Source organism: Mustela nivalis, assembly GCF_964662115.1.
Source record: "Mustela nivalis genome assembly, chromosome: 2".
NCBI lineage: Eukaryota > Metazoa > Chordata > Mammalia > Carnivora > Mustelidae > Mustela > Mustela nivalis.
The window spans coordinates 102,047,380-102,069,772 of record NC_139021.1 but is presented as its reverse complement, the minus strand read 5'-3'; the positions used below and the strand labels follow the sequence as shown (position 1 = coordinate 102,069,772).

Here is a 22,393-nt window from a genome sequence, read left to right as displayed (position 1 = left end):
ATCCCTAATGGGGCTGTATGGTATATTTGGAAGTCATTAAGAAAATAGATCCTGACTTCTCATCACAAGGAAGAAAAGTTTTTTCTTCTTTGGTTGTTTTTTTTTTTTTTTGTATTTACAGGAGATGATGGATATTAATTAAATTTACAGCAGCGATCATTATTTTTTTCACCGTTTATGTAAGTCAGATCATTATGCCATACAGCTTAAACTTTCACAGTGCCGTGTGATAATTATGTTTCAGTAACACTATAAAAATAAATGAACAGTGAAGGAATAAATGAGTAAAAGAAACTTAACATGTCAAAAAGGACTTTCAAGTGGGGCGCCTGGGTGACTCAGTCAGTTGAGCATCTAACTTCATTTCAGCTCAGATCATGATCTCGGGGTCATCAGATTGAGCCCCATGTTGGTCTCCATGCTTATCACGGAGATAGAGTCTGCTTGTCCCTCTCCTTCTGCTCCTCCCCCTCGTCCCACCAGTCCTGCATGCTCAGTCTCTCTCACAAATAAATAAATCATACTTTCAAGAAATTAAATGGAAATTTAAAAAAAATATTGCACTCGATAGCATTACTAAGGGGAATAGCTGAACCACTCAACTTCATGGTCATCATTCCCACCAAAGGTTATGTAAATGGTATTTCCCAAAATATACTTTACACTGAACAAAACACATGCTTTTTCACTTTGCTCCATCCATGTTACAAATAATAATCAAATTCATTCTTTTCAAAATGATTAGGAAAAATAACTCAGTGCTAGAATTTTTCTCGGGGACAAGGATGATGATAAGGATGGAATGATACTGCACTGGGTGGCTCCGTTACTTATCAGGCATTTTAAACTGTAAACTATGGTTCTCAGCCCTGGGGATGCCGTACTGAGCCACAGGGGATGTCCAGGGAACTTGTGAGCAGAAAAAGTGACAAGGACAGGAAAGCACCATGCGTTTTACCTATGAAAGTGCAAGTGAGAAAACAAGAGGTAAGAGGAAGAAGGAATACTAATCGTTAACAAAGTTACAGTAAACTAGTAATAAATGTTACCCAGAATACCCAGTTCTGACAAGGGACTATCAGTAGGGGGCAAGGACTGCAGAGAAGCAAACAGTCGGAAATAGGAAGAAGCAGAATCCCATTTCTTTTCATAGGCTTTCATCCACAGTATAGGTTGTATGAGTTCTTAAGCCCAATCTGAATTATTCTTTTTCTCTCAACACTAAATTGCATAAAGTAGACAGCATTTAAGGGAATGCTGGAGAATAAAATGTGAGTTATTAAAATACAGTGTAGAAGACAGGCTAAGAATATTACTCATATACTTTTGAAGAGAATGAGGTTTCAGGAGAAGTGTTTAAAATAAAATGACTAGTATATACATATAGCTAAAGATATGTATGTAGACATACCCAGAGAGAGAGAGAGAGAATCATTTAAAATATCAATACGGAGTATCTGGGTGGCTCCATCGGTTAAAGGTTCCCCTTCGGCTCAGGTCATTATCCCAGGGTCTTGGGATCGAGCCTGGCAATGGGCTCTCTGCTCAGCAGGCAATCTGTTTCTCTCTATCTCTCTCTCAAATAAATAAAATCTTTAAAATATCAATGCCATCTATGATAGAGAGCAATTTAAAATATTTGAGCTACAAATAGTTTATTGAAGTAGAATACTTTCAACGTGATTTTTATAACGAATAAATATTGTGTCGAGGCATAAATAACTACAGTTCATTTATAATGTGTTTTTAGGCTTTGTGCTTTTAGGTGTTTTGTAACATTCACACTGTGTTATATGAACCAATATACATACAGAAGGAATGAGGAAAGAATGTGGGAAAAGAGTGGAATTATTTATTATTTTTTAAACTGGGGTTTTTGTTTTTGTTTTATTACTACTTATTTAAATTGAGGTATAACTGAAATATAACATTATTTTAGTTTCAGGTGTACAACATAATGATTTAATATCTGTATATATCACAGAATGGTTGTCACATAAGTCTAGTTAACATCCACCACCACATGTGGTTACAGATTTCTTTCTTATGATGAGAACTTTTCTTTAAGTTTTTTTTATTATTATGTAAGTAATCTTTACACCCAACGTGGAGCTCGAACTCACCACCCTGAGATCAAGAGTCACATACCCCTCCGATTGAACTGGACAGGCACCCCCTTACGACAAAAGCTTTCAAGACCTACGCTCTTAGGAGCTTTCACATGTCAATACAGTGTCATCAACTATAGTCACCATGCTTTTTGTCACATCCTTGTGACTTATTCATTTTGTAAGTGGAAGTTTGTACCTTTTGACTCCCTTCCCGCATTTTGCTTATCTCCCACCCCCAACCTCTGGCAATCACCAGTCTGTTCTCTGTATCTATGAGCTTGTCTTTGTTGTTGTTGTTATTGTTGTTTTAAGATTCCACATGTAAGTGAAATCATACGTTGCACTTTTTTTATCCATTCGTTGGTCAGTGGACACTTAGGTGGCTCCTGTGTCTTGGCTCTTGTAAGTAATGCTGTGAACATAATGCTGGATGTATATATCTTGTGCTTTTCTTCCCTTCAAATAAATACCCAGGAGTAAAATTACTGGATCATACGGTATTTCTATTTTTGATTATGTTAAGGCCGTAGAATTTTCCATAGTGGCTGCACCAATTTAAATTCCCACCAACAGTGCACAAGCATTCCTTTTCTCCACATCCTCACCAGCCTTGTGACCTCTTATCAGTTTCTTTCAGGTGTGAGGTGACGTTTTATTGTGGTCTTGATTTCCATCTCCCTGATGATGAGTGACATTGAGCTGTATCTGTATGTCTTTGGGAAAATGCTTATTCAGATCCTCTGGCCATTTTGCCATTGGATTCTGTGGGGGCTTTTTTTCTATTTCATTTTCAAATAAGGAGCAGTGAAAAAGTGAACTCTATTGTGAAATATAGTTCAAAGGGCTTTTATAATGGAAGTTACTTTGGGTCATCCTATGCAACTTGAGAAGTCATTTTACAAGGTTATCATATTTGCAAATAATTATTAGGAGGAGTGTAGGACAGATATGCATGGAGAGCCAGCTGTGTGTTGTGAATATTTTGAAACGTAGTTACATAAGAGTAAATTAGCAAATCTAAAATCATCCCCATGCTGTTCCTTTCCAATTGAGATCAAAGTTGGAACCAAAACAATGACGGACCTGCAAAGATGATTTGAAAATTAAATTCCGTGATTTCTGCTTTTTCTTTCATTTATGTAAAACTAGCAATACTCCTCAAGAGACAAGCATGACAAGGGCAACAATGACATTTTCTCTGTAAGTTATTTAATCAGTATATTGAATTTAATTGAGCTAGCTGAATCTCTTTCTTCCATGAGCTTCCAACCCTCCCAGTGCTGTAGAGATCTAACTCAACAGAGGTTAGCAGTACATTGATAACTGCTAGAAGAGTTTAAAGCAAATGCTGTGTCAATTCTGTGTAATTTTTGTGTCTCGCCACTAATTAATTTCTATAGTCTATGCTGCCATCATTAGTATGCCTTTATATTGGATCTTTTGTCACTCGCTAATTGTTCCCAGCCAGAGTACAAGCTCTTGAAAGGCCATGCTTTGTGCTTTTGACTTCTCTTATGCTTCACCATAGCACTGAGCACACAACAGGCCCTTAATACCACTTGATTGATCATTTGAAATGCAGGCAGCGTGTGAGCGGAACAGTCAGTGGTTTATGAAAGCTGAAGTAGATCGTTTCCTGGTTATCCTGGAGAGCACATTTTATTCTATGTCTGAATCTCTTTGTTGAGAGCACCTGGAAAATTCTTAGTTAGAACCCAGCAGTCCAAATGTAAAGAAGCTAAAGAAATCATCCTTTTCTATGAAGACTCTTCTTGTCTGTTAAAGTCCTCTGGTTTCTTATTAAACCATCTCTGTTGTTTGAAAGCATTAAACAACACCCTCTACCATAGTGGCCATGTCCCTGTAATGAGGGAATTTATCAAGATCTATTGAGTTCATAGACATTTAAGCTTACATTTGTTCTTTGCCCGATGTGTAAAAGCTTCTACTGGGCATGTTAAAAAACAAAACAAAATGCAAATGCCAAAATGCTCAACTTTTATGGGCTCCATCTAGCCTGAGGTGATTTACAGAAAACATGACTCACATGCCACCTGGGTTTGTAATGAAAAAGACTAAATACTCTCCAAACCACCTGTTTGTCACCTCATCTTTCATGCCTAAGGAATCCTATCCAGCATGATTCGTGGGCCCTCTGCCATTATTACTCCCAAGGAAGAAATATAATTCCAAAGGTCTTACCAGTCTGTTCTTCTAAATCACTAAGGCTGTTAGAGACTTCAGAATTTTTTTTTTTTTTTTTTAGGGACTAACACACCCTTTTAATGTGTTTTTAAATATTTTTAAGGTTTAAAAAGTGTTTAAAGTTTGTAGTTCCTAGTAGGAAAACATTATCTGAATGAATACCCTAATGGCAAACCATTGTAGAATGTTTCAGTTGCATGGGGAGCAGAGGGGTAGGGATTCTCTTCACAGCACCCCAGCTTTCTTCATGAGAAGGTCGGAGGTACACTGGTTTGTATTATTGCGACATCCATTAGGTGATCGAAGTTGCTTTTCCTTCAGCAAGGGCTTTATTTGTCAGAAGGGCATTATGCTTGACCTCCAAATTTGGCTGACAATTTACTGATGAGATTCATAACCTTTGGGTTGCTCTGATATTTTGACATATTCGCTGGGTTCTGGGCCACATCCTGGAAGGCCACCATAACTTCCGGATCCTGCATGGCTGCAAGAACTTCCGGATCACTAAGAATTTCATTGAGCCCAGGCATTCCTGCCATTCCAGGCATCCCCCCTGCCATTCCAGGCATTCCTCCAGGAAAATTACCCGGCATTCCCCCAGGAAAGCCACCTGGGAAAGAGCCATACTGAGCTCCTGATTGTCGTCTGGCTTCTTCCTCCCTCTGGGCTCTCTCGTGTTCTTCCCGAGCCTTCTTAACCCTTTCTATTCTTTCTTTGATCTCTCGCTCTTCACGTTTTCGCTCGTATTTTCTCCGATGTTCAGCAATTTTTTGGGCCCTCGGTTGAACTTCTTTCAGCATCGCACTAGCATCTTCATCATAATCCAGTTTGCAAGCAAGGGCAAGATCATGTGCTGCTTCTTCCCAATGGCCCAGAAGTCTATGTGCTTTCCCGCGCCACTTATAAGGCTGAGCTGAATCAGGATTTATTTCAATAGCTCTGTCACAGTCTCGAATGGCAGCATTTGGCTTCTGTAATTTGATGAAGACACTGGCTCTCTTGGCATACAGAATGGCCAAGCGAGGATTTAGTTTGATGGCATCTGTGAACAAGTCAATGGCTTTCTGTAGTTCACCATCATTTAGGGCATCAATGGCAGCCACTTTTTTATCATTTGCCTGATCCATCATTTCCTCGGTTATCTCTGCATTTTCATCTCCCATTTCTTGAGGGGCATCGGTATCTGGTTCAATCACACCTTCATTGTCAATTTCTAGATCACTCTCCTCACTTGATGGTTCATCTGTCTTTATGTTTTCCTCCGCCTTCTTACTATCTGGTTTTTCTTCCTTGATACTGTCTTCTGATTTAGTTTTATGAGTGGCAGGTGGTATTTTACCCCCCATGCTCTCCACCCACTCCCGCAGGAAACGCATTTCCTCGGTGTGCAGAACGCTCGGATCCTGCTTACACATTTTCACGAAAGCCCGAAGCTCGCTCACGTTGCGGGGGTCCATGGTCCAGAGGCAGTGGCAGGCGGCAGGCGCGGCTGGGGTTGCGACCCGATTCCAGGCGCGGGTACTAGCTCAGCGTGATCGTGTAGAAGCTTCAGAAATATTTTTATGTGGAAAATTTACTTTAAGCTCTAGCATGTTTCCTTCACTCTTTTAAAGCGTAACGCGGCATGACTCAAAAGAATCCAGGTAAGTGGAAGGCATTTTAAAGTTAATTGCTCCATTTTATAAATTGCATTGCTCGAATTCAAGAGTAAAAGCCATTTCCTAGTTTTTGTCAGGTACCTCTTTCCCTGTGTTTCAGATGTCACTTCATTCATAAAGTCTACAAAGATTGAACAGCTTCATTATGCAGTTCTTTCTGGTAATGCCCTTCACTCTTGACTTTGCAAATTGAAATATATTTTATTGATCAGATGCATTAAGTTTTCAGGCACTCTCTAGCATATTCTACCTCACTGGCCCTTTAATAACACCTGCTTCAACATAAACAATGAGTGTCCCTGGGATAAATCCTTGCCTTTCAGTAATGGCTTTGAAATGGCCAAAATGCTCCTGAGTCCTCATACGTTCCCAAGACATTTCTTAGCACTTGAATAAAAAATTACAGAGGGGTTTTTAGGCTTGAAGTTGACCTGTTTTGATGAGCCACTTCCTTGTGAAACCCATTCAGAAACCACATAACTCATTCTCCATCAAACATCTTTATGTAAGCTTCAGAAGAATTACTATTTCCAAAGCACTGCCTCCATTTCCTTCACTATACATAGACAAGGTAGACTGTGAATGAGATGAATGCACATTAGCTGAATATACCAATACGTCCTGTGAACCTAGTCAAGATTAATAGGTTTACTACCAAATGGACCATTTTACAGATTCACAACACATAGCCAACACTCACCCGTGCACGCATCGGCTTTATTGACAGATAAACCATCTGGGTGGTTTGAGCAGTGGGTGAAGTAAGAGATCAACTCTTTTTACATCGTAACTAGCTTTTCTCCAACAATGAATAGAAACATTTTTCAATACTAAAACACAAAGAATTTTACAGTGAGCATCTCTAAACCCACCTCCTACAGTCAGTAAGCAATGCTGTCACCCTACTTGCTGTAGTACATATCTGCGTCTGTCCACCCAACATGCCATCATATTTATTCAAACATGATCCCCTAAATATTTCAGCAGACCTATCAATGTAACTAATTCTCTTTTTTTTTAAGATTTTATTTATTTATTTGACAGAGGCCACAAGTAGGAGAAAGGGAGGCAGAGGAGGGGGGAAGCAAGCTCCCTACTGAGCAGAGAGCCTGATGTGGGGCTCGATCCCAGAACCCTGGCATCATGACCTGAGCCGAAGGCAGAGGCTTTAACCCACTGAGCCACCCAGGTGCCCCAGTGTAACTCATTCTTATATAACCATTTCCAATAAGGCATCATTTCAGGTATCTTAAGTATCATAAGCTATTCACAATTGTCATCTAGTTAGTCTGGCTTCTGCAAAGATCCAATATTCTCCCTTCTCTTTTTTGGCTTTATCCACTGCTCCCTTGGCCCTGAGGCTAATTGTCCTACAGCACACTGACTTGTGTATGCAGCCATGAATCAGTTTGAGGCCTTGAACCAAGGTGCTTAAAGCTGTGCAGATGGTATGAAACCCCTACCAGAAAAGATGGGTGATAGCCACAGAATATTATAAATGCTGAAAGCCAGGGGTGGTTGATAGAGTGCCTCACACAGTGTCTGACACATAGATGGTACTCGATAAACATTTATGGATGGGAGAATGGAAGGATAGAAGAAGAGAGGGAGGGAGAGAGGGGTAAAGGGAGGAAAGGGATGCCATTAGCTAGGGTGCTAAGTGAAGGCTCCTTGGAAGGGTTGACACGTACTTGAATGAGATTTCATGAAGAGAATAGACTCATCTCAGTAGGAAATTTTAAGCAAGCCCTCCGCTATACATAATCTTCTTAACACATTGATTAAAAGTGGAGATGGCCAATGAGGACTTATATTCTTGGTGGTGGGAGCTCGACTGGGGAAAGCTTCCAGAAGACAAAGTAGCATTCAAGAGTGTTTTTAAAACAGATGATTTTGTAGGCGGCTGTTTCAAGGACTTAAGATTCAGATAGAAGCTGCAGGGGTAGAGATGAGTGAGTGGCAAGTGTGGGACACACAGGAAGTTGCTAAAACCAAAAACAGATGCGTAACTTTAAGTCAGTGATCCCAGTATTTATAAGGAAGATGAACATGTCTCAACACACATCTTATACAGAAAGAGCCAAAATAATGTTTTTGACATTTCCATTTGGAACCAGAATCCTTCCTATTTAGTACATGAACACAAAGCGCCTTTCCCAAGTTGATTCATGATGATAGCCCAACACATAGGCATAATATTGGTGTGTTCCCCAAAAATTAGGAGGTGAAATTTATTGCTTCCGATGGTCAAAAATATTTAATAATCAAGAAAACTGTGTGTGCATGCATAATAAAAATCAAGATAGAAATAGAGCATCTTTCCAAAATTTATCTTATAATTCCAAAAGATTCTAAAGTGACAGCCTGGGTGTGAGGAAACTGAACTAGGATGTGTCATTATCTTATTTATTTAAATCACTTTTAAATTATTCTAATTATTTAGCAATGCCAAAGGCTCACTTTAAGTAAACCGGACTGTCAATTGAAGTGCTTCTATTTACTCTGTCTCTGACCATAGCCAGACCTGGAAGGCAGCCGGGTAAGCCTAGGGATGAGACAGCACCATCAGATCCGAGGGGTAAAATAATGTATCAGCTGACAAAGGGCTTGTTCAGTTCCGCATGGTCTCTAATCATGCCTCGCCACTGCTGCTCTCTCTCTGAAGTCTTATGTGGTAGAACATGATCTGAACTTGCTCGGGATATTATCAGTGTGGTCCCTCAGGAAGATAGGCAGTTATGTGAATGTGATACAGATGTTAATTAAAATGGCTTACCTTCTGGATATAAGGCTATAAATAACAGGTAGATATTATGCGGTTCATACTGCGTCCATCATAACTCTTCTTGGTTGCCAAAGAGCGAGATGACTTCAATTTAATTGGCCGAATGGCACACTGGCCAATTTATTAGATAGACGGGAAGCCCCAACAGTTAAAAATCCTTGACCGGTTTTCAAGAGCTCTCACAGCCTGGCATTGTGCTTTCACAATATTGCACAAGCAGGTGGTGATTAAAGATAATCACACACATGAATGCGTTCCCTCTTCATATATATTGGATCATCCTTTTCCTTCGCCACACTTCCCCCTCTGGAGCTGGCTCTGAGCTTTTATTGTCACTTGTCAAAGAGTAGCAGAAAGGAGTAACAAGAGGAGCGTAAGTGTGTCGTTGCTTCAGTGTGTGTTCTGAAATCAGACTGCCAAAACTTCTACTGTAGTTGTTCCATCAACTGCCTCTGAAACCCGCAGTGTGTGGTGCCCAGCAGGCTCAGTCAGTGAAGCAGCTGCCCTCGGCTCGGGTCATGATCCCGGGGTCCTGGGCTCCCTGCTCAGCGAGGAGTCTTCTCCCTCTGCCCTCCAACCCAGCTCGTGCCCTCTCTCATTCTGCTGCCTCTCCCTCTCTCTCTCAAATAAATAAATGAATAAATCTTTAAGAAAGAAAGAAATGAAACCCACAGGAAGTTACTTAACCTTCCTATATCGGGAAGTTTCATTTGTAAAAATGGAGATAGTAACCGTAGTCACTTTATCTGGTCTTCTTTTTTTTTTTTTTTAAGATTTTATTTATTTATTTATTTGACAGAGAGAGAGAGAGAGAGGAGGAAGCAGGCTCCCTGCTGAGCAGAGAGCCCGATGCGGGACTCGATCCCAGGACTCTGAGATCATGACCTGAGCCGAAGGCAGCGGCTTAACCCACTGAGCCACCCAGGTGCCCCCTATCCGGTCTTCTTAATGGATATAAAGTTTCCATGACCTATTAACCACTAACCATTTTAATTCAGTGACATTTTAGGATATTCACAGCGTTGGTCACTTCCCTCTGTCTAGTTGCACGATCTTGCCTTCACCCCTGAAGCCAGTTCCATTCACATTAAGCAGTCACTCCCTGTCGCCCCTGACCTCCAGCCCCCAGCCACAGCCTCTCTGCTTTCCATCTCTATGGACTTATTTATTCTAGACATGTCACATAAATGGAATTATATGATACGTGACCTTTTATTTCTTGTTTCTTTCACTGAGTGTGATGATTTTGGGGTTTATCCACACTGTATCAAGTGTATGTCATCACTTTTGATGGCTGAGTACTAATGCATTACATGGAAATAGCATATTGTATTTACCCATTCATCAGCTGATGGACATTTAGGTTGTTTCCACCTTTTGACTGTCATAAGTAATGTTGCTGAGAACATTTGTGCATAGGTTTTGGTGTGCGTACATGTTTTCATTTCTCTTGGGTGTGTACCTGGTGTGGAACTCCTGGGTCACTTAGGAAGTCTGTGCTCAAGCATTTGAAGAAGTGCCACACTGTTCCCAAAGTGGCTGCCCCACTTTATGTCCTCACCAAGAGTATGAGGTTCTAATTTCCCTGTTATATCCCTGTAGATACTTATTTTCCTTTTTATTTTTATTTTTTATTATGCCTTACCCAGTGGCCATGAAGCGGCATCTCTTTGTGGTTTTGATTTCATTGACCTAATAATAAATGAGGTCGAGCATCTTTTCATGTTCTTGTTGGCCTCATATCGTTTTTTAACAGAGATTGAGTAGTAGATAGTATGTATATAGTACGTGCCATATGTCAGGCATTGTATTAAGTACTTATTAACATATATACACTCGTGTACATGCATCATCATTTAACCTCAAAATAGGTGAACTATTATTATATGTGAAGTATTTAAAAGTGTACTTCACAAAGGATAAATGTGAGTTAGGATGGAAAACCAGAGAGCGCGAGCATAGGAAAGAACACGGTGTCTTCTCTTTTCTTACTACATCATTAGTTAACATTTTCACTGAACCCCCAAAAGATATCAGAATTGTTTCTCCTGCCCTCTCTGTCATTCCAGAACAGGCCAAGGTAGGACGATCACTTCATTGCTTGTAGTTCATCAACAGCGAGGATTTTGTTCTTGAGGTAGACCAGAAGTGCTTGTAGGGTTTTGTTCGCACATAAACCTGAAAGGAGCCCTCTTACATTCATGCGTTCATGTGTTCCTTCATTCTTGCAACAAACATGCGTCGTGCTTGTCGTTTGCCAGATGCTGTTCTAGGAGCTTCGTAATAGCGATTTACAAAAAAGAAAAAAAATGCGGAGCGGGGAAGGGTCTTCCTTTTGGAAATTACCATCTCAAGACAGAAAACCAAGAGTGGCAAATAAATAATAATTATGCCACATCACGTGGCAGTGAGCACCGTGGAGGGAAAGAAACTGGAGGAGAGTGGGAGGGACGGAGTGACTGGGCGATGGGTATTGGAGAGGGTGTGTGTTGTGGCGAGCGCTGCGTACTGTGTAAGACTGATGAATCAAGACCTGTGCCCCTGGGGCAAATAATACATTATATGTTAATTTAAGAAAAAAAGGGCAGAAGAGATGTGACCTAGGGACGCACAATGCAGGGTGAGCTGAGGAAGTGAGATGAAGTCCTGTCCCTCTGCTTCTCAAGACAGATTCCCCTCCTGTCCCTCACTGCTCCTTTGAGTCCCTCTCTGGAAGTGGGAGGAAGGGTAGGGTCATGATGAAAAGAGCAGGCACTACTGAAATGCAGCCACCCTTTTAATCCACTGTGGGAAAAATAAGCCTCTAATTCTCATATCCATAATCTTGACAAGGAGCAAGAACACACCTATCTTACTCTTTCCTTAGTATTTGCATATGACTTAGAGATTTACTTCTTTCATCATCATGGCCCATTTGGAGAAGCAGGAAATAGAAGGTTTGCCTTTGGCAGGGCCATTGCAACAAACACAGACTAATTATTTGGAAATGTCCAATGAAGTTCTGGGCAACCAGGAAGGAGCCAACGATGTACGTAACATCAGAGGTTAGCATGAAAGTCTTTACCAATAGACGGTGCTGGGTTCCTAAAGCTCAGAAAAGATTCTGGCCTTGAACAGTGGTCTGCCCGTAACCGTGTGTGTTAGACTCACACCAGTCTAAAGCCACTCTTTCTCTTCTGTACTTGGATCCTCTTGTAAGAATTAAAGAGGCAGGGGGAGAGTAGGAAGAAATTAGACCCAGACAGACTTGATTTTGATTCTTATTGCTAGCATCAAGCAGTCTGACCTTGGGCAAGTCCATTGCTTTACTCTAAAATGGCTACAGTAACACCTGTTTTGCAGGATTATTGTTAAAATGACATATAACGGGTTAAAAAAAAAAGACCCAGGACAATATCTGAAACAGATTAGGCACTCCTACATGGTAGGAGCTACAGCGTTTACGGTTACTGTTGGTGGTGGCACCTGGCCAAAATCACCCTGACCCCAGGTGAGCATGAGAAGAAGCTTCAGGAGGTGCCTGGGTGGCTCAGTTGGTTAGGTGACTGCCTTTGTCTCAGGTCATGATCCCCAGGTCCTGGGATTGAGTCCTTCATCAGGCTCCCTGCCAGCAGGGAGCCTACTTCTCCCTCTTTCCCTCTCCCTGCTTGTGCTCTCTCTCTCTCTCTCTGTCAAATAAGTAAATAAAATCTTAAATAAATAAAAAATAAATAAAAGAAGCTTCAGGGAGCACCTGTGTGTCTCAGCTGCTTAAGCATCGACTCTTGATCTCAGCTCAGGTCTTCATACCAAGATTCTGAGTTCAAGCTCCATGCTGGGCTCCATGCTGGGCTCCATGCTGGGCATGAAGCCTACTTAAAAAAGAAGAAGAAGAAGGGAGCTCCTGGGTGGCTCAGTGGGTTAAAGCCTCTGCCTTCGGCTCAGGTCATGGTCCCAGGGTCCTGGGATTGAGCCCCACATTGGGCTCTCTGCTCAGCAGGGAGCCTGCTTCCTCCTCTCTCTCTGTCTGCCTCTCTGCCTCCTTGTGATTTCTGTCTGTCAAATAAATAAACAAATCTTTAAAAGAAAAAAGAAGAAGGAGGAGAAGGAGAGGGGGAAGAAGAATGAAAAGAAGGAGAAGAAAAGAAAGAGCTTCAGGGACACTAACACCCAACCTCAAACTCTACTAAGGCTAAAATATGCCAACCAAAGAACCAGACACTCAGCAGTTGGAAGGGAAGTCCACATTTTATACCGTTTGCAGCCATAAGGAGAAGAAATCTGCCTAGGGACCTGGAAGGTGGTGGGAATTCTCAGGGAGTCAGATCTGAGCTTGACACTCGGACAGAAGATCTCCACTCAAGTATCAGCTCTGTGTCCTAGACCCATGAACCCGAGCAACTCACCAGTCACCTCACATCAAGAGAGCCTCTTATTATCTCAACTGTGAAACGGGACCCTCATAATGTCTATAAAAGCCCAGCATAAAGGACAAAGCACTATACAAAAATTATTATAATTAACATGTGGGAACACCTCTGTTTCTGCATCTAACAGCAAGCACAGAGTCAAAAGTATCCAAGCCTTTTAAACTACGAATTATTACAAATTTGCTTGTCCATGAATTATTTCTAAATATGCAGATAGTGACTGATAGGGATGAATTGAGAAATTAGTCCAGGTAGCTCAAACTTGTGGCATCAAATGCTCCAGTCATTCAGTTTATCCAAGAAATCTGAAGCATTTCAAATACCCCTTAAATTAATCCCAAGCAGTTACAGTTATATCTATGCCTTTGTTTTTATACCATCCTTTGAACACTGTGGTTATTGTCCCTATCCACGGGCTGAGAACATGGAGGACTGAAGCAATGCAGTCCCCAGGTCACAAAAGGCACTTAATGGGAGAAATTTGACTATGATTTAGGAGGCTGTTTTTCTTGTTGTCACTAGTGTCTGTTATTAATAGTATTCAGTGCATACTCCACTGGGTATGTTCCCTGAGTTGGGGCCAGGATGCACCATGCAGGAAAGAGGCCACAGAGCTTCTAAAGGGGAAAGGAGCATGTGGGCCGGGAACTACACAAAGTCACAACTGGAGAAATGTCCTTGCGTTTGGGAATCATGGCGTCTGCAGGGGAAGCTGAGGCCGATCGGGAAGGACTTCCCAGGGAAGTGACGGTGGAGTTGACATCTGAGCGATGGCTGTGGATGACTCAGCAAGATGGATCCAGACAGAAGAAAGAGCCAGAGCTCACTGTGGCCACCACGGCCACAGAGACTGTGCAGGGGAGGGCCCAAGACGAGGCTAGGGATGCTGACGGGGCCAGGCAGGGCCTCATAACTGTCCCCAAGACCAAGGAGGGCAAGGTGGGGCAGCAGATGCTGAATCACGTGTTCAAGATCACACGTATTCAAGACCCCCTTTTCAGAGGCTGCCTTCTCCGTGAAAGCACATCTCTGATGACTTTGGAAATGTCCCTGGGAAACTCAGGGCTAGGTCACTGAACCCTGTATCTCATTGTGTTTTCTTGTTCCAGGGCTTCTTAGTTTGAGTGATTTTAGTAATTGATGAACTGATCCAATCAGAAGGAAAAAAATAGTGTTTTAATAGAAAGACAAGAATGGCTTTTGGAGAGAGGAGCAATTTTGCCAATGAGAAATGAAATTCTCTAAAACAGGCCTCTCTTTGAGACTGTCTGTGGGCCCATGCTAGAGGTCTCGGAAAGATCCAGAACAGCTCGCAGTTCGTGAGCCTCCGTCCCTGGTTTCCGGGAGGTGACGGCACGTCTCTCTCCAGACCCAGCCTCTCCGTTCATGCAGGATGGCTTGTCTACAGGAAGCCTGCAAAATCAGAAACCGCGGAGCCCTCTAGAATCCGTGGAATTCTCTCACAATTTTGTGTCTATTACAATCCGATGTGAACACAAGAGGAAGTTTGCTATGTTTCTCAGTAATTATTCAGACTTCGAGAAAACATAAGTTTTAGATTAGTGGATTTCCCTCTTCCGTGAGCAATCCAGGTATTAAAAAGGAAGCCGTGTCAGAAAAGTGAAATGTCTCTGCAGCATCACGGCTCGTCCCTTTGACTCCATTTACAGATTACATCAAAGAAAAACACTCGCGAGGACAGGTGCGTCCGTGCTGTGATGACTAGACTAGGAAGTCGTGGAATGCCAATGCCAACAACATTATTATTTTTACTTTGTTGTCTTCACGGAGTCCCAAGAAGATGATAGAACGTGAAAAAAAAAAAAAAAAAAGAAAAGAGGACTGACATTTTAAAAATAGCACTTCGAGATCTTCAGGTGGAGTATGTTGAAACATATAGGCAAATCATTAAATTTCATGTTTTGGGAGTTATTAACTTGCTTTCTGTAAGTGGCCTATTACTTAGTAACAGGCTGTGAAAGTAAACATGACTAAGACTGTCACACCGCTTCCCGGCGCAGGAAGCAAAAGACAAGAGCTCAGAGGCTGAGTCACCCAAGCGTGGTTCACGTTCACAAGCGCTCCTTCCACGTGCCTATACGGGTCAAAGCACCTGTGCCCGTGAAGTTCAGGGGCACTTTACAGAGACAATCACAGCAGTTTTCCGATCTACTTTCAACTTTATAATTCTAAATGAAAAGCATGCGAAAGCAAGATTTACAGAAAAATGCCTCTAATGCTTGGATCATTAAAGTGGATGTGAGGTGACAGAATCCACTTGTTTTCATAAATATCTTTGAGCCTCGGGATATCAGGAGGCATTTTTGCCTTTAGGAACCTTCCAGGCCAGTTAGGAGTCTTGGCGCAAGTGGTGGGAGGCTGAGGGAGGTGAGGCCAGAGCTCATAGCCAAGGCTGCTCCACTCTGAACGCTGTACCCTTTATGGCTAAGCCATATCTTCTCATGTTGTTGGGTTCTTAATATTATTGCAAGGAAAAGACACTTGGCACACAAGCTCAGCGCAGGTTGTTCTCAAGGCCATCCTCTGAGATCATGGGGGTACCTACTGGCTTTATTCGGGCTGTGGTGCCATGTCTGCAGTTACACGGTCATCATTTTCCAAGGCCCTGAGCTGCCTGGGCTGCTTTCTCTTTCTTCTGTGCAGGCAGCTCAGGTGCAGAACCCCACGGGCTGAATGCATCAGTTCCCAAGTCACTGTGCATCGAGGTGACCTTACCGGCCAGAAGCTTGCTCCATAGCACCTGACTCCAGCTGCTGGGTGTCACCCCGCAGGAGCCTAGCAGCCGGGGTGGCCCATTGAACCACTATGCGCTAAGCACTGGCCTTAAAATGGGACCATGAAGGGCAGCCTGCTCTCTCCCCTTGCCTGTGTGTTCTCGCTCGCTCGCAATCTGATAAATAAATAAATAAAATCTTTAAAAAAAAAATGAGACCATGAATAGCGCTGGATGTAGGCAGTGTCCAAGGGGAACTATATCAGACTTTTCAGGAAGAGATGACCCGGTGCTCTTCAACTTGTTCAGGACACAGTGTGGAGTTGGCAGGGAGGGCAGAAAAACCTAACAAAACAAGCACATGATAATATAAAACTCACCAAAGGACAAAAATCACCAATAATATTCTGTTTGTAAAGGGATGGACCAACCCTTAATAGGACAGTGGCAGCCAGGACACAGAGCCCTTCAGATTAGGATGAAATGCCCCACGATCAAGCCTTGCTTATTCCAGGAACGGAAGGACGGTTTGCCATAATGAAAACGATTAATACAGTTCCACGCACTAAGGGATCAAAGGAGAAAATGATAAGATCTGCTGCATAGATGCTACATCTTGAGTCCCAAACAAGCACCGAGCCTAAAGGGGAAAGACCAGACACATTTCAGTTTGATTAGGAGTAAGACAAGGAGGGTCTGCCCCCACGATCACTAAAATTGTCCTGAAATTGCTGCCATCAAACAAGAAACTAGAAGTAGGGATATTTTATTAGCTGATTCCCAACTGAGCAATTCTCGAAGAACAGACTCATGTGCAGATTAAACTCCTCAAGATCTCCTCTGTCAACCTCTCAGATTGGAGAAGACTAGCAAGAGAGAGCTGACTCTGGCCCCCTCGCACCTTGCTGATGGGAGTGTGAAATGTCGCGTCTTCTCCAACGGCAGCTGTGGCAGCCTCAGTCACAATCACAAGTGCACGTCTCTCTCCACGGTCAAGTGCACTGCTGGGAATATTTACACGCACCAGTTACACGTGTTACGTAAGGGAAGGACATAGACGGCAATGCTGTGTCTAATAGTAAAAACACAGAAAGAACCAAAGTGGCCGCCAGTGGACTAAGCTATCATCCATCCATCCATCCATCGTGATCCATCCGCGAAGTCGAATGCAGCCATAACAGGAAGGTGGACTCTCCCTTGGGAAGGGACATGGACACATTCTCCGTGGTATAGCAAGTGAGAAAGAGCAAGACAGAGAACAAGATCTATAGTAAACTCCTGTCTGTGTACAGCATGCTCCCATTTCTATGAAAAGAAAATAATATACACACTTATATATGCACAAAATGTCCTTTAAAAGGAATCATGGGACACAGAAGGCATTGCAAGTCTGTGGGGCAGAGCACTCAGTGTCTGAGGGATGAGAATGTCAGGGAAACATTTTCAGATGGAGGTTTTGGATTTTGAACCATCTGAATATATTCCCTTCTCAAAAAAATCAGTGAACAAAATGCACATGAAGGAAGAAAGGAGAAAGCAGGGGAAGAGCAGGGGGATAGGGCGGGAATCGCCCTCATAGGCTGATGGCATCCCAGCAGATAGAAGAACGCACCCTGTGGAGGAGGGGTGAGGGGAGAGAGAAGGGGTGAGGGGAGAGAGGAGCAGTGTGGGCGTGGTCTCTGCTGGGACTCCTGGAGCAGGGTCTGGGCTGGAAAGTGCAGGAGGGGAGGGTGTTCTGAGGGTCACAGGAACTCAGGTTTCACCGGGATGAGCAGAGCAAGAATCAAAGGCAGAAAGACTGGGACAGCATTGCACAGGACACCGGGCTCCAGGCTTGACGGGGTACCTTTTATTTGACAGACAATGGAGAGTCATCAGAGGCTTTTCATTGGAGGAGAGACATGATCAAAGCTGTGCTATTAAGGGCTTAACCTGATGTTAGCTGGGAGAATGACTTTAAAGGAACCACGTGCCAGACTCTATTTCTAGCGTGTTCCATGAAGGGCTTCATTTAATGAAGCCTTAAGAGGGTGCTCTACTATTGTTCCCATTTTGCAGATGGGAGAAATCGAGGGTAGGGTTCATTGAAACCTTTGCCCAGAGTCAAGGCAGGGTGGAGCTGCATTCACCAAACACTGTGGCTGTGTAGTCTGTGATCTTAAAGAATATTAAATTCTGTTTAAAAGCCTCTGTAAACTAGGATTGTGGTGGTGGACGTGAACGGGAAGGCAAAAATTCAGAAGAAATCCAAAGGCACACTAAGCCGGGAAATGTTAGGCTGATACCTTCACAGTTGCCATTGAATAGGATAATGAATGAGAAAGAAGTTTAAGGACAAAGAAGACATAATGCAACATATATCTTTATCCATTCAACAAATATTATTAATTACTGCATGCAAAGAAATTCAGCGGACTGGATTCAGGATGAATAGTAAATACAAGCCCTATTTCAAAACATATATTAAAAACAGTAAATATCAGGGGTGTCTAAGTGGCTCTGTCTGTTAAGCGTCTGAATCTTGATCTCAGCTCTGGTCTTGATCTCAGGGTCGTGAGTTCAAGCTCCGTGTTGGGCTCCATGTTGGGCATGGATGCTACCAAAAAAAAAAAAAAAATTATATATATATATATATATATATATATATATATATATATATAATATCCTTTATCATTAATCACTTGGGATTAATAAACCTTTACTTGGGATTTTGTATAGATCTGCTCCTGGAATTCAGCAATCATGCAATAAAATAGATATCACTATTCCAATTTTATCTAGGAAGAATGGATACGTAGGAAACTGCCTTGCCAAAGGCCACACAGCTAGTGTGTGGTAGACCTTCAGGCCTGCGTCCTTGGACTCTGGAGACCTGGGCTGACTCCCGGGGCTCCCCCTCCCTGCCAACCTCCGAGCAGCAATGGCTGCACAGAGAACTTTTCTAGCCCAAAGCCTCCATCAGGCACCCACAGTCTGGAGGGACTTTGCTCTATTCCAGTCCAAGTAGAGTTCTAAGATGAATAAATACAATGCCGTTTCCGGGACACCAGCCCGGGAGAGAAATGGTTTTTAAATTCAGACTGTGCTGAGAATCAGTGAGTCTCTGACTGTGTTCTGCATTTTTGAAAACGGTATCAGATGGTAGGGAACAGAAATATGCCCTCTTGGAGGACGGCATTTTCCAAGACACACTGACAGTCACGTGCCACCTGTGACTTCCGTGGCGCGAGCCCTAAGAGCCCACCAGAGAGGTACGGTGTGCTCTTGTCGCCATGTCCCTAGCCCTGCCCTTGGGCCAGAGACCACGCACGGCCCCTCTCCAAAGGAGCTTTGACTGTGCATAGAGGGGGCAAAGCCCCCAGCCCGGGGAGGGGTGGGGCCACACTTCTCCTGGTTGTGAGCATCCAGACGGGCCTGCGGCCTCGCGTCTTGCATTTAGCGGGACCCGTGTGAGCCCAGGAGGAAAATGAGGCGGGCCAGAAGCCCACCAGCTGCATGCCACGTAGCTCTTCTCCAGATGCCGCCTGCCTAAGCCTCTCCCGCCTTCCACACATTGTAAAGAGAGCCCGCAAGCCAGACCTCCGATGGGGTTTGCAGGAAAGTAGGACCCCACCATGGGGACCTCCTGATGCAAATTCCTATAAGCCGCATCCCAGGACTGGAAATGATTCTGCTGCTTCAGGGGACAAATTTCCAGTGGGCGTGTGACTACATAAATGCTACACGGAGCAGCTGCGCTGCCAGGCAGGGGCCACTAGAGGCGCTGTTCACCCTACATTTTCTCTCCCTCTCTGTCTCTGTCCATCACTGCACCCAGTAAAACCCACTTGACTATGAATGTCCAGGATCTGTTTATATCCTCACCCATGGCTTCAAACCCTCAATCCATGACCTCCGCTCTAGAAAGTTCTTCTATCCTTCCCAAGCCCCAGTGGCACTCTACATTCTTCTTTACCTCCTGCCTCCTTACCCAGCTGAATGAAAGAAGGCCCAGCATTTCTTTTCCGCACAGACTCATCCAGGAATCAGGTAGGGGCCCCGGAGCCTGGGGTCCACTTTCAGCCCCGCAGAAAGAGAGAAAGAATTTGTGACGTTCGACGCTGAGAGTGAGTGAGCCTGGTTCCGTAGGGGACCGGTTGTCACTGTGACTTTGTGAGTGGAAGCCTCAGCTTCAGCTGAGCGAGTGTAGATAAACAGCCTGCCTCACTTAAAGTATACCTGCGAAATTGTGTTTTAAGCCTTAGATCCAGTTCCTGAGAAGCAGAGCCTGAGGAGAGGGTTCATGTGTCCACAGGGGCTGGGAATGAGGCAGCATACTCTCAGGAGCTGAGCAAGGATGGGTCTGGGCTGGAGCCTGCTTCAGCCTGATCCCTGGATGGCTCTGGAATCCACCTGTCTGCAGAGTTGTCCCCACTGTAGTGCCAGGCCCCAGCACAGCCGGGTGGAAGGGAGCCCTGCTAATGTCAGCTACTGGTCAGTGGGGGGCCATGTACAAGTGGGATCTACTTGAGACCCCAGCAGCAGGTACTAAAAGCAGCCACAAAACGTCACACCTACAGATTGCCAACCGGGTGTGGTGATACAAACAGGGCTTAGACTCGGAAGGAGATGGCAGTGAGTCTGTCCAATAGCAATGACCAGAGGCTAGCCAGGAAGGACCCAACCACACTCTCCTACTTCCAACGCTGACCTCTCTGTCTGGAAAGAGCCTCGTAAGCCAGGGCGGGGGAATCAGGCAATTAGGTGGGGCACTGGATCCTCTTGACCTCCAGGCCTGCCCTCCTTTCATGTAGGTGAGCCTCTGTGTGGCCTCGCCCCAGAGCCCCGGTCCCTGCTGTCTGAAACAAGTGCTTCCCAGGCTGGCCTCACCCCAGGAGCTGGGTGCGTGCCTGGTACAGGTTTTATTGCTTCTTATTAGGTATGATCTCTTCGTGTGCCCAGATTGTGAATTCTTGTAAGCAGGGACTATGTCGAAATGTCTCTGTGCCTCATTTTTCAAGGGTGTTTGGCAAATACTCAATGGGTTGGTCACTGTTTGACTCGTTGGGGGCCAGAGGCTCCAGACAGCTGCAAAGGGACAGTCTGTGGAGGAAGGAGCACTCGGGGGGCACTTGCAACTCACTGATTTCTGGTTTTGAGAACATTCTCTTCTGTTTAGAACAGGTCATTTTGCCATTATTGCTTTTTTTTTAAGATTTTATTTATTTATTTGACAGAGAGAGATCACAAGTAGGCAGAGAGGCAGGCAGAGAGAGAGAGAGGAGGAAGCAGGCTCCCCGCTGAGTAGAGAGCCCGATGTGGGGCTCGATCCCGGGACCCCGAGATCATGACCTGAGCCGAAGGCAGCGGCTCAACCCACTGAGCCACCCAGGTGCCCCTTTTTTTAAGATTTCTTTTTCAGTAATCTTTACACCCAAGGTGGGGCTCAAATTCACAACCCCGAGATCAAGAGTCGAGTGCTCTACCGACTGAGCCAGCCAGGCACCCCTTGGGATTCCTGTTTTTGCTGCCATGTGAATTGTAAGTTGAGGGGGCAGTGCCGGTGTTCTTGTTCTTGAGTTGTTCCTTGGTACTAGAAGCTGGATAGGACCGAGGCCCGCCCTTGAGCTGCTCTGGGAAGATTCTAAATGTGTAAATGGTACAGTCTTTGCACACAAGGAGTTTATTATCTGAAGAAGGACAGAATAGGTGTTTGTATGCTGTGCTGAAGAAGGAAATAGGGCCAGAAGTCACGTCTCTGCAGAGTCACGTGTTTTTACTCCGGACACTGAGAGAGGCTGGGGGCAAAATGCTGAGTGGCCACCCATCTCCCAGGTATGCACAGTTGTCCAAATAAGCAGAATTGTCCCTTCCGGGCAGGCAGGACAGATGAAACCTTGTCTTTTAGCTTCCTGTGCAGGCCTTCAATTAAGTCATATGATAAGGATTAATATTGTTTGTTGAGTGTCAGCAATGAACCAGACATATGACACCCTCCGTTCCCGGGAGTGCTAGACAGACGAGTAATTCAAACATAAAATGGACCCGCTGATGGGCTGGCCGAGGCTCGGAGGTGAGCACTTTCAGGGTATCTGGGCTGGTTCGCTGTTTGTTCTTTGGTGATTTTTCCCCAAAATTCCACCCGCTGCTCTGGGAAGGAACACCGTCCCCTCCTGTGTATTCCGCGCTCTGGGTTCACTCCATGGTGATGCTTCTAGAATAGCTGTGGCCCTTGTTAGCCACTTTCTTTCTTACGGAAATCTGGTCAAAGCAGAACTGCTCTGAGGAGATCCTGCTTTCCATACATTCTCACTGGTGCATTAAGTGTGCGCCAAATCGTGGGTGCTGGGTGTGTTTATCCTCTCGTTGACTCAAATGACGATCATTAGTTTTCGCCTGAGGCATTCCTGAAAGTAAGCTTCACTTGGAGGGAGCAAGGCAGAAACATAACAGCCAGCCACAGAGGTGATTTTGTGTCTCCCTTCTCCCTGCATTATCCAGACCCCCGGTCA

At 44.1% G+C, this 22,393-nt stretch overlaps 1 protein-coding gene and 1 pseudogene across 9 annotated transcripts in view; one reads left to right on the top strand and one right to left on the bottom strand.

The window, feature by feature from the left end:
- Nucleotides 1-22,393, top strand: part of CHRM3 (cholinergic receptor muscarinic 3) — a 509,004-nt gene that overhangs the window by 447,472 nt on the left and 39,139 nt on the right. The gene's annotated exons all lie outside the window — the stretch shown is intronic.
- LOC309859166 (hsc70-interacting protein pseudogene) lies at nucleotides 4,392-5,858 on the bottom strand (annotated as a pseudogene). Its single transcript has one exon. The product of its transcript is annotated as a hsc70-interacting protein pseudogene (transcript).